Raw genomic sequence first — 9,782 nt, forward strand, 5'->3', positions numbered from 1 at the left:
GATGCAAATGTGCCTGTCTTTAAAGTGCTTTGGGTCAGTTTCGGTTTTAAATGTGTTCAAATAAATAAAATAGACGTGACAGTCAACAAAAAAATGTTCAGACATCTTTCAAATTGCATGTTTGAAGCATGTTTTTTACAATAATATCGATATTTTATAGGGTCCGCTCATCTCTAACTTGTGCAGTCCTAATGAACTTTAAATTCGACACTTGGTATGACTGCCTTCATTCTTCAACACAGCCTGAACTCTCTTATGAAAGCTTTCTGGCAACCTTGTATAAGAGTCCCCACAAAGTGTTAAAAGTCACGTCTTTGTCACTTCTTTTCAGTTTGTAAATCATTCCATTCCATTTATCAGGAAAGAAATGATAAAAGATGCTTGATTGCAGGGCTAAAAAGTCAAAAGCCCATGTCACAAATGTTAGTGTCATGTTGACTGAGATCTGCGTTTTTAAGGCTATGACGAAATGAGCAATTTATCACCTTAAATAAATATTGATGTACCCATAAGTCTTGTGTTCAAACATGATTCAGAGCTTCAGCAGGAGGGTGGAATCGCGTCAAACAGACACTTTTTGTCTTCCTAAAGACACAGTCAGATGACTTCAGCTCATTCAGATTACTGCTGCCAGAGATTAAATGAGAACCAGGAGTAAAGAATGCTTTAGTTGTTTACACTGGAGCCCTTATACACGCAAGATTTATAGAACAGGCTTCTTAATCACTCTGTAATAACAGGGCCATTAGATCCTGCACGAAGGAGTCAAGTAGCAGAAGTTTGGACGCAAACAGGATGAACCTGCTTTTTCATATTGTAAACCACAGATGAAACCAACTGTGGCACTGATAATCTCAAATGCATCCCATCTTTAAACACCTTTGGGGCATTTTAAAACTTAGTGCTGCACTGAAAGTGGATGACAACTCAATTTCTGTTGTGTGTTTATTCTGTGTGTATGTGTGTATTTCTTTTTCAATGCATGTGTTTCTTTTAATTACTTTAATCCCAGTTATTTCTCTTAAGATGGATCAAAAGCTAATAATTCAAATGGTTTTTGTTTTCTAAATAAGTATGCTGTATAAAAAAACCTAAATAAAACCATCTCATGTCATGATTACCTACTAATAGAATACAGAGACCATTTCTGTGCATGAAACCTTTATGCATTTTAAAATAGTAAGACTAAAGGAAGTAAAACTGCCCTGCATATAGTCCCAGGATGTGGCTTTTACTTGTAAAGTCAAGTGCTAAAGCAACAACTCAAGCTTGACATGTCCATATGAATTTTGATATTCTGGAGCCAAAACTACAAAAACATCATAAAATATGGATACATTTCACTTTTTACTGCAGCACCTAGATTCCAGTTTCGCATGCTCTTCAACGCACGTCTACGTCTTTCTTGTGTAAAAGTATGCTGCACATACCGTTGCTCTGTATTTCACCTCGAACGTACAGCATTGCACGACAAGCGAGAGTGCGTGTCTCTGCGAGATTTCAGCGATTCCTTTTTTCTCTCTCTCAGGGCAAGTGAAACTGTCTGGGAGTAGCTGCAGAGTTTCAGCACCCCAGGGCAAAGATTATTTTATTATGAAGCCTACGCACATGTTGGTCCTTCTGTTGTTATGACAGCCAAATGGATGAGCGCCAAAGGGCGCTAGATCTCTTGAGGTGTGCGAAGTGTGGGAAAGACTGGGAGAAATGAGGAAAAAAAGAGGGAGTGCGTGCAGTCACCATTAAATGTGTTGCACAAGAGAAAAGCAAATTTGGAGTGTTGAGGGAAACTGCTGGAAATAAAAGGGAGATATGCATGGGCATGCAGCGTTGTAGTAAGAAAGCACCTGACCCACCGTGAGAAACGTCAAAACTATCAGGCACACGCTCAGCTCAAGTCATAGTATACTGTTAATACTTGCCCTTCTGCATCCTTACTACATGTGGTGAGGTGTGGTTTGGTCAGAGCATGCCGCTTTTTCAAAAACATTGGCAGAGCATGTTTGTCTGTCATGATACTGGGGCGTTTTTTCTTTCTGAGCTCTCTCTCACTCTCTCTGATTTGAAATGCTTGTTTGTTTCAGGGTATATAAGAGGCCATGAGAACATACTCCACAACAGATTCACAAGGTTGGAGTAGGGGAAGACCCAATGCTAGAAAAACAAGCTCTATCAAAGCTTAATATAGAAACAAAACCTAGAGAGGTTGGTGCAAAGTTCAAGAAAACACAGTGATTTCTTTTAGATTATATAAATGTGGCTGCCATTTGTAGTATGAACTCTGGCTGCTCAGAGTCTGACCTAGAGCACATTGCATTTTCCTTCAATCAGATTCCCTTCCTTCCTTCTGTGCTAGTAGGAATGGAGCGAGGACTGAGGTCCTGATAAAAACTAGCTCTCTACATGATGTCATCCTACTATCAGACCTTAAAGCCTGAGCAGAGCTGGAGATATTACTTGTGGTTCACACCAAAAAGCAGAAGTCAGGAAGTCTCAAGAAAGCACTAAAGACACAAGCCCAGCAAAATCGTACTATTTCCTTCCTTCAAATTCAACCTGGTTATTTTTGCTGTGGATTAATTGACCAAAAAAGTACAGTAAGCAGCTTACCAGGTACCATTTTCACTACTTTAGCAGCAAGGTAGTGATTTTTTTTAAAGATTTTAATTGGGAGTGAACAGGATAGACAAGATTAGAAATTAGGGCTATCTGGCGACATAGTCTGAGAGGCAAGGCTGAAATGTTTTGGTCAAGTGCAGAGGAGGGATAGTGGGTATACTGGGCAAAGAGTGTTGTCAATTAAGCTGCCAGGCAGGATGAAAAGAGGAAGACCACAGAGAAGATTCATGGATGTAGTGAAGGAGGACATGCAGAGAGTTGGTGTAAGAGCCAAAAGAAGAATGGTAAATGGTAAACAAACTGGCACTTATGTAACACTTTTCTACTCACTTTGAACTCTCAGAGAGCGATCTTACTACAAGCTTTTCACACACATCCTTTTTTGTCAAACCTAAGCATGTTTAACCTAAAGTTCACACACTCACACTCTGATGGATGCACTGGCTCAGTATCTTGCCCAAATATTCTTCAACATGCAGGTTGGAGGAGCCAGGGAGCCAACCACCAAATTTCTGATTAGTAGATAAAGCACGTTATCTCCTAAGCCTTTCATATGATCTGATCAAACCAGTGATAAAGCTCTGAGAAAACAGATGATTTTTGGCCAAATCGACCCAAGCTGAAAGTAGTTCTCACCTATGTGTCTGCGAATCTGATGAAGTATTGACTAAAGGGTTTGGACTGCATTGGCTGCTGTTTGTAGGAAAACAATCCTTTTTGTTGGCTACATGGAGATAAAGGGTTGAAAAAGCAAAGCACTTCATTGAGAAGAACACCTCCCCCGACCCCCGACACCTCTGGGGTGTTAGCAAACAACAGAGGTCCTCAGATGTCCCAATTATCACCTCCCTTTGATGGCCCTCACCTTCGGTTTTTAGACATGTATGCAAGTCATGCTCATTTCAAACATGCCCAGGCACTTAGCCATGAGAAGACTTAAGTTAGACAAATTTAGTATGATATTTTAGTGAAAAACTTCACACCACAACCGGATGAGCTCACAATAGTAATGTGAAAATTCAACTATTTTTATTTAGAAAAAATAAACACAGCTGAATGGGGGAACCTTGCATATAGCTGGCAACTTATGTGTGTGTGCATGTTGATATGTTCAAAAGACAGTAAAGTTCTATCTAATCTAATCTAAAAGACAGTGGAAGGCAGGAAAGTGTGCAGCTCAAAGTGAAAACAGCACAGGAAATGGGCTCTGATTCACAACCTTGTGACAAAAAACAGTACCTCACTGCCATGAGGTATTGCCTAGCTCACCCTAAATGGTGTGCCACAACCCGCACCACCCTAAAAGTAAAGCATAACTTTGTATGAGTTAAACAAGATAAATGCATAAATAATCTACAATAGCAACCCCCCTCCAACCACCACCACCACCACCACCACCAAAAAACCCAAAGAAAAAACTCCAAGATCTGACAAATTAGATTTGCTGCTCCACTAAGCAGACATTTGAAGCCTGTAAAAAAAAATGGCCTTGGCTAAAGACTGTAGTAGTGCAGCAGGCCAGGCGGTTGGTCTTTACAGGCCCACTGATCCAAACCTTAATAGTTGCATGAAGTAGTTGGGATTGCACAGCTGGAAGTCTATGCTCTGCTCTGTGTCTCCAAAGGAAGGCACAGTAGTCCCTGTATATATACCCTTTCATATCCACCTCCTCACCATGCCCTGAGGTCTCTCTCTCTGTGACCACTATGTCAGTGAGACTTTCCTGCCAGCCAAATGCTGGAGCGCTGAATAAAGACACTCGTTATCCCTGCTGAACAGCCACAGCTGTTTTTGAGTTAAAAGAATTTCAGAGAAAGAGCTAATGATTGTCAAACAGCTGAAACAAAAGAAAAAAACAATGATAGAAGTGAGGATGTGATCTCTGCATGCACTTCCTGTGGACGTGCTGCAAGTCCACACCAGAAATAACAAGTTGACAAAAGTCTCCTGTTCTAATATGGAGCTACCAGGCAGGAGGACAAGAGGAAGGTCTTTGACTCTCTTGCTAGAGAGAGTCAAAGACAAGACACAGCCAGGGAACCAAATTGGAACTGTGTGTCTTGAAGTTATGTGTTTGTGCATAAATGTGTGAACACGAAGACTGATTATGTGAGGGAGATATTTAGATATTTGTTCAAGTGTGAAATTTACTGATGAGATTAGGTGCTGGTGCTGTGGTTAGGCTCTTTGGGGGTGTGGAATGTAAACAAGAGATGAAGATTCAACCACCACATTTCCATCACCACCACCCATTGTTCTTGCTCCTTCTATGGTCTCCCAAAAATTACACACACACACACACACACACACACACACACACACACACACACACACACACTTTAACTTTAACTTTATATAGTTTATATATATATAGTTTCAACTTTACTAAGCAACCTTCTGTTCTGCTGTGCGTGCATTCAAGAATTCATGTTTGGAAAAATGTGCACAATGAAGCAAGAGAGGAAAAAGTCAGCAGTAATAGTTTGCAAAGGATAGATGATTAAATGAACGCACACCTGGTTTGTGTGTTACTTTCTGAAGAGTTAGCTGCATTCTAGTTTTTCTTCTCTGTCATAAGTAATCAAATGCTGTTTTTTGTCCTACACCTCAGAGACCAAGGACAAAAAAAAAATGTGTGTTTTTGTGGGTGTGTACACAGGCGTGCTTGTTTGTGAATTTACGCACCTTTAGATATTAAAGGTTGGAATGCTGATAAAGGACAAGTAAAGACTTTACCGCACTCCCTTGTGTTTTTTTTCTTATCTGAAGCACAGTGTGGCAAACATGGGAGTTTACTTTGTTGATATACTGTATGACTGCAAAATGTTTCTCGTAACACCTGACCGGTTGCTACTAACTTGACTTGTTCTGTGATGAGTACTGTTGTACCATACAGATAGGAAGTTGGCAAAAGGTAGATTAAAGCTAAGGCTGGGATTATTCTTTCCATGTGAATATGAACACAGACAGCTGCCGACACTGCAGATGAATAGTTGTTTTTATTATACTTTTGTTCAAGTTCACTTGATGTTTGCCGCACACGGTTGGTGCATTCTTGTGCAGTGTCTTGTGGACAAATGTACACAGTCACAAAACATTGGCAGGCACTCTGACTAAGTCATTAAGACTAGGGTTCATCCTCTGATGACAATACCAATCAGTAAAATCTTCCATAAGAGTGTATTGAGGTTTTGCAGACATGTAACCAGTAACCATGTGATGTTAACTTGTCTGCAGTTTTGCACGTGTGACAACTATTGTGACAAGGCAGGGTCAAGTGAATAAGGCCCCACTGACACAAGCCTGGAGACTTGTCTGCAGCTGGCTGTGAGGGAAAAATGAGTAGTCCCTGACCAATTGCTGGAGGTTGATTGCTAAAGCCACAGCTACATAGGCCTAAAGAGCAGTTAGTGGTAACCTGGTAAAAATATGTATTCCTCAACCAGTTGGCAGAAATACTGTTGTAATTTTTTTGGTTACTATCAGATTTCTGTCAGTTTTCTGTCACCTGTAGCCGACATCAAACACGCCAGGTTGTCTACAAACACTCTTGCTTTTCTCTGTGAAACTGAAAAGTGTGGCACAAACCAGAAACAGGTACCATTTCCCTTAAAAGTAAAAACCTTTTGAAACCTGCAGCACTGAGGGACAAGTTTAACTTCAAAGGTGAATGTCTGTTTTCACACAAACTACAGGTGAACACAAGGAAATTTTTGGTTCAGCGCTCTCTTTGCCACCAATTTCCCTTAGAGACAGCCAGCAACCTCCAGGAACAACTTCCAGTCAGGAAATACAGATTTTTTTCCTTTGCAGAGGATAGTTCCATCATATTCAACAAGGTGGACAACTCTCAAGCAATGTGGGCATAGAGACAGAAAGATAGATACAGAAGCTCTGTTTGCCAACATGATTAAAAATGCAAGGCAGGTATCATGCTACTGTTTGCTAATTAGCATTAAACATAAACTATAGCTGATGTTGGAGAGAACATCATTAGTTTTGTAAATAAACATGACTGACACCTGTGATGGCGACAGGTCACTGGTGTCCTTTGTGACAGAAGAATGCCAGATCGACTCAAGGGAAAAATCTACAAAACGGTGGTCCGCCCAGTAGCTCCGTATGGCTCCGCATGTTGGCCCGCATTGACCACACATGAGCAGGCCCTAAACACCATGGAGATGTGTATGCTCCGATGGAGTCTGGGAATTACGAGATGGGACCGTGTTACAAACAAGGACATACAGAAGCGACTAGGTGTAGCCCCAATTAAGGAAAAGATGCGTGATTTGAAGCGATGAGAACTCCGTAGCAAAAACGGCTACGAGGATCGACCCAGAAGGACGCCGGCCTCGAGGCAGACTGAAGAAACGGTGGATAGACAAAATCAAAAAATACATTAAGACTGTCAACGCATCACCTGAGGACGCCTTGGACAGAACCAAATGGAGAAACCTCCCGAAGAGCAGACCCTGCACCAGCGGGAACAACGCCAGGATGAAGATAGAAGTGAAAACTGTGACCACATAGTATTGCTTCAAGAAAGCATAGCCTGTAAAATATGGCCAATGAGCAATGAGAAGTTATTAAAGTACAAACTGTCATCTTTAGAGACAGCGGGTTAGCATTGTTAAAGTTGTATTAAGCTTGAATATTCTTTACACCACTATTTATTTAGTCTGTCAAAATATCTAAAATTAGGCACATATCCTCACTAATCACCAAGAGAATATCATCTATAAGAAAACTGTCGATTTTCTGTGTACCACATTTTATCTTTGTCACTAATTAGCAAACTGCTGATCATTTCCTCCCATTTATACCTTTTGTATCCACATGGTGGTGTTGAAAGTGAGTGTGGAACCATTTGAAGATAACTTGGGACCAGAGAACCTCATTCCAGCTCCCCTCTTTTTATTTTGGGGCCAACCTGATATGCAGCTAGATTGTGTTGAAGGAGGAAAACATCCACCAGGCATTCTACGCATAATCCAAGCTACCGGAGTTGGATTTTGATGCATGCAGGAGAGTGACAGGCAATACCCCAGTGATTATGACTGAAAGAGTTATGACCGCATGACTCTGTGGTTACAAGACAACCTCAGGAATTTGTTCTGTGGCCTTGAGAGGGTGACTGTAGCCTAATTCATAGTGCATCTGTGTGCGTGTGTGAGGGAAAGAGAAGGGAGAGTTAAGAGGACACGGATGCTGAGATTTCCATTTACCCCACAGTTCCACGTTCATTACAAATGCACCCGAAGTAAAGTGAACGTTAAGACGCTTCAAATTAACCCTGAGAGTGACCGAAGTAGTCTCAGCTGTCTCTGGTATCACTTTCCATCCAAATGGTATGGATGAGGGTCTGACAACTGTCACCCTGACCTTCCTTCTCTAAACCACTCTCCCAAGACTCACTCAACTCTGGGACAGGGTGAGACAAGATTGCAGACATTCACAATCTCCCTAAAAGAAACACAGACATCTAGTAACCACATAGATATGGTAGCAGAAATCAAGATGTCACTAACATGTTAGGATCTCCAACTGTAGAATTATATTTAATATATTTGGTTATGTATATATGTTCATGTATGTCTTTGCCTCTCTTGCACATCACCTTGAAGGTGACAACTAATCACCCAGAAATTGCTGACTGGTTTATTGCCTGATTAGGGAGCAACATGTGATTGGCAGTACTAAATGTCACAGAGATAAGTCACATACTTTTCTTTTTCCACTCTACCGCAGTGTGAAAAACTGTTTGCCCCCTTCCTGATTTCCTATTTTTAGTATGTTTGTCACACTTAAATGTTTCAGATCATCAAACATTTTAAATATTAGACAAAGATAACACAAGTAAACACAAAAAACAGTTTCTAAACCTAATAACGGGCTGGCCTAACCTTTGCAGCAACAACTGCATTCAAACATTTGCGATAACTTCAATGAGTCTTTTAGAGCACCGTGGAGGAGTTATGGCCCACTCATCGTTGCAGAATTGTTGTAATTCAGTCACATTGGAGGGTTTTCGAGCACGAACTGGCTTTTTAAGGTCATGCCACAGCATCTCAATCGGATTCAGGTCAGGACTTTGACTAAGCTAATCCAATGTCTTCATTTTGTTTTTCTTAAGCCATTCAGAGGTGGACTTCTTGGTGTGCTTCGGATCATTGTCCTGCTGCAGAAAACTTCAGCTTGAGGTCACAAACAGACATTCTCCTTTTGGTAGGTCTCACTGTTGTTCACTAGAATCCCAAAGTCGTAGAAATGGCTTTGCAACCCTTTTACAGACTGATAGATGGCAGTGACTTTGTTTCTCAGGGTGTTCTTTAGATTGTGGCATGATTTGTTGTGATTTTAGATCTTTTAAGCTGCTTCACTTTGTCAGAAAGGTTCAATTTAAGTGATTTCTCGATTCAACAGGTCTGCCAGTCATCAGGCCTGAGTGTGTTTAGTGAAACTAAACTCAGCTTTTCAAAAATGTGGTTAATCACAGCTAATTCATGATTCAATAAGAGGGACAATTGCTTTTTCACTCAGGACCAGGTAGGTTTGGATAACTTTTCTCCCTTAATCAATGAAATCATTATTTTAATACAGTCTTAAAGTTTTAATTTCAGTCTACTTTTGCACAGATAATACTTTCACACATCCAAATTCCTAATTTAATTTTTCAGACTACCAGTATTTATTGATCTGCAGCAGGGATTTGATAGATTACCAGACATGCCCCCAAACTGGTATGGTCCAGCTTGGATACAATAGCATAAAAACATACGCATGCACACAAAAAGAATGAAAATTAGATGACAAAAACATGGAAACCAAACTCCTTTAGCTTGGAAGCAGCAATAAAAAACAGCCAATAAAAAGCACACTTCCCCATGGATTTATATCAGTGCTCGGGGCATGTGTAGTGTGAACACTGCCAAAAAGTAATTGTTTACATTTTGCAACTTTTCTCTCGTTTTAATAAAAGTTATTTTCCACTCCTCTGAAGCAGACAGAAATTCCAGTCAGACTAGGCTTGTTTAGCTATTAAACCAAATTTATTCAGAATACTAAGCTCCATGTAAATGTAGTCAATGCAGGGGAAGAGGGAGTTGCCTAAATATAAGGAAGATAAGAGTTTCTTGTGTTCCTTGATCAGTTCCAGCTCTAACTAA

The sequence above is a fragment of the Oreochromis niloticus genome, linkage group LG7 (assembly GCF_001858045.2).
Source record: "Oreochromis niloticus isolate F11D_XX linkage group LG7, O_niloticus_UMD_NMBU, whole genome shotgun sequence".
In the NCBI taxonomy this organism is placed as follows: domain Eukaryota; kingdom Metazoa; phylum Chordata; class Actinopteri; order Cichliformes; family Cichlidae; genus Oreochromis; species Oreochromis niloticus.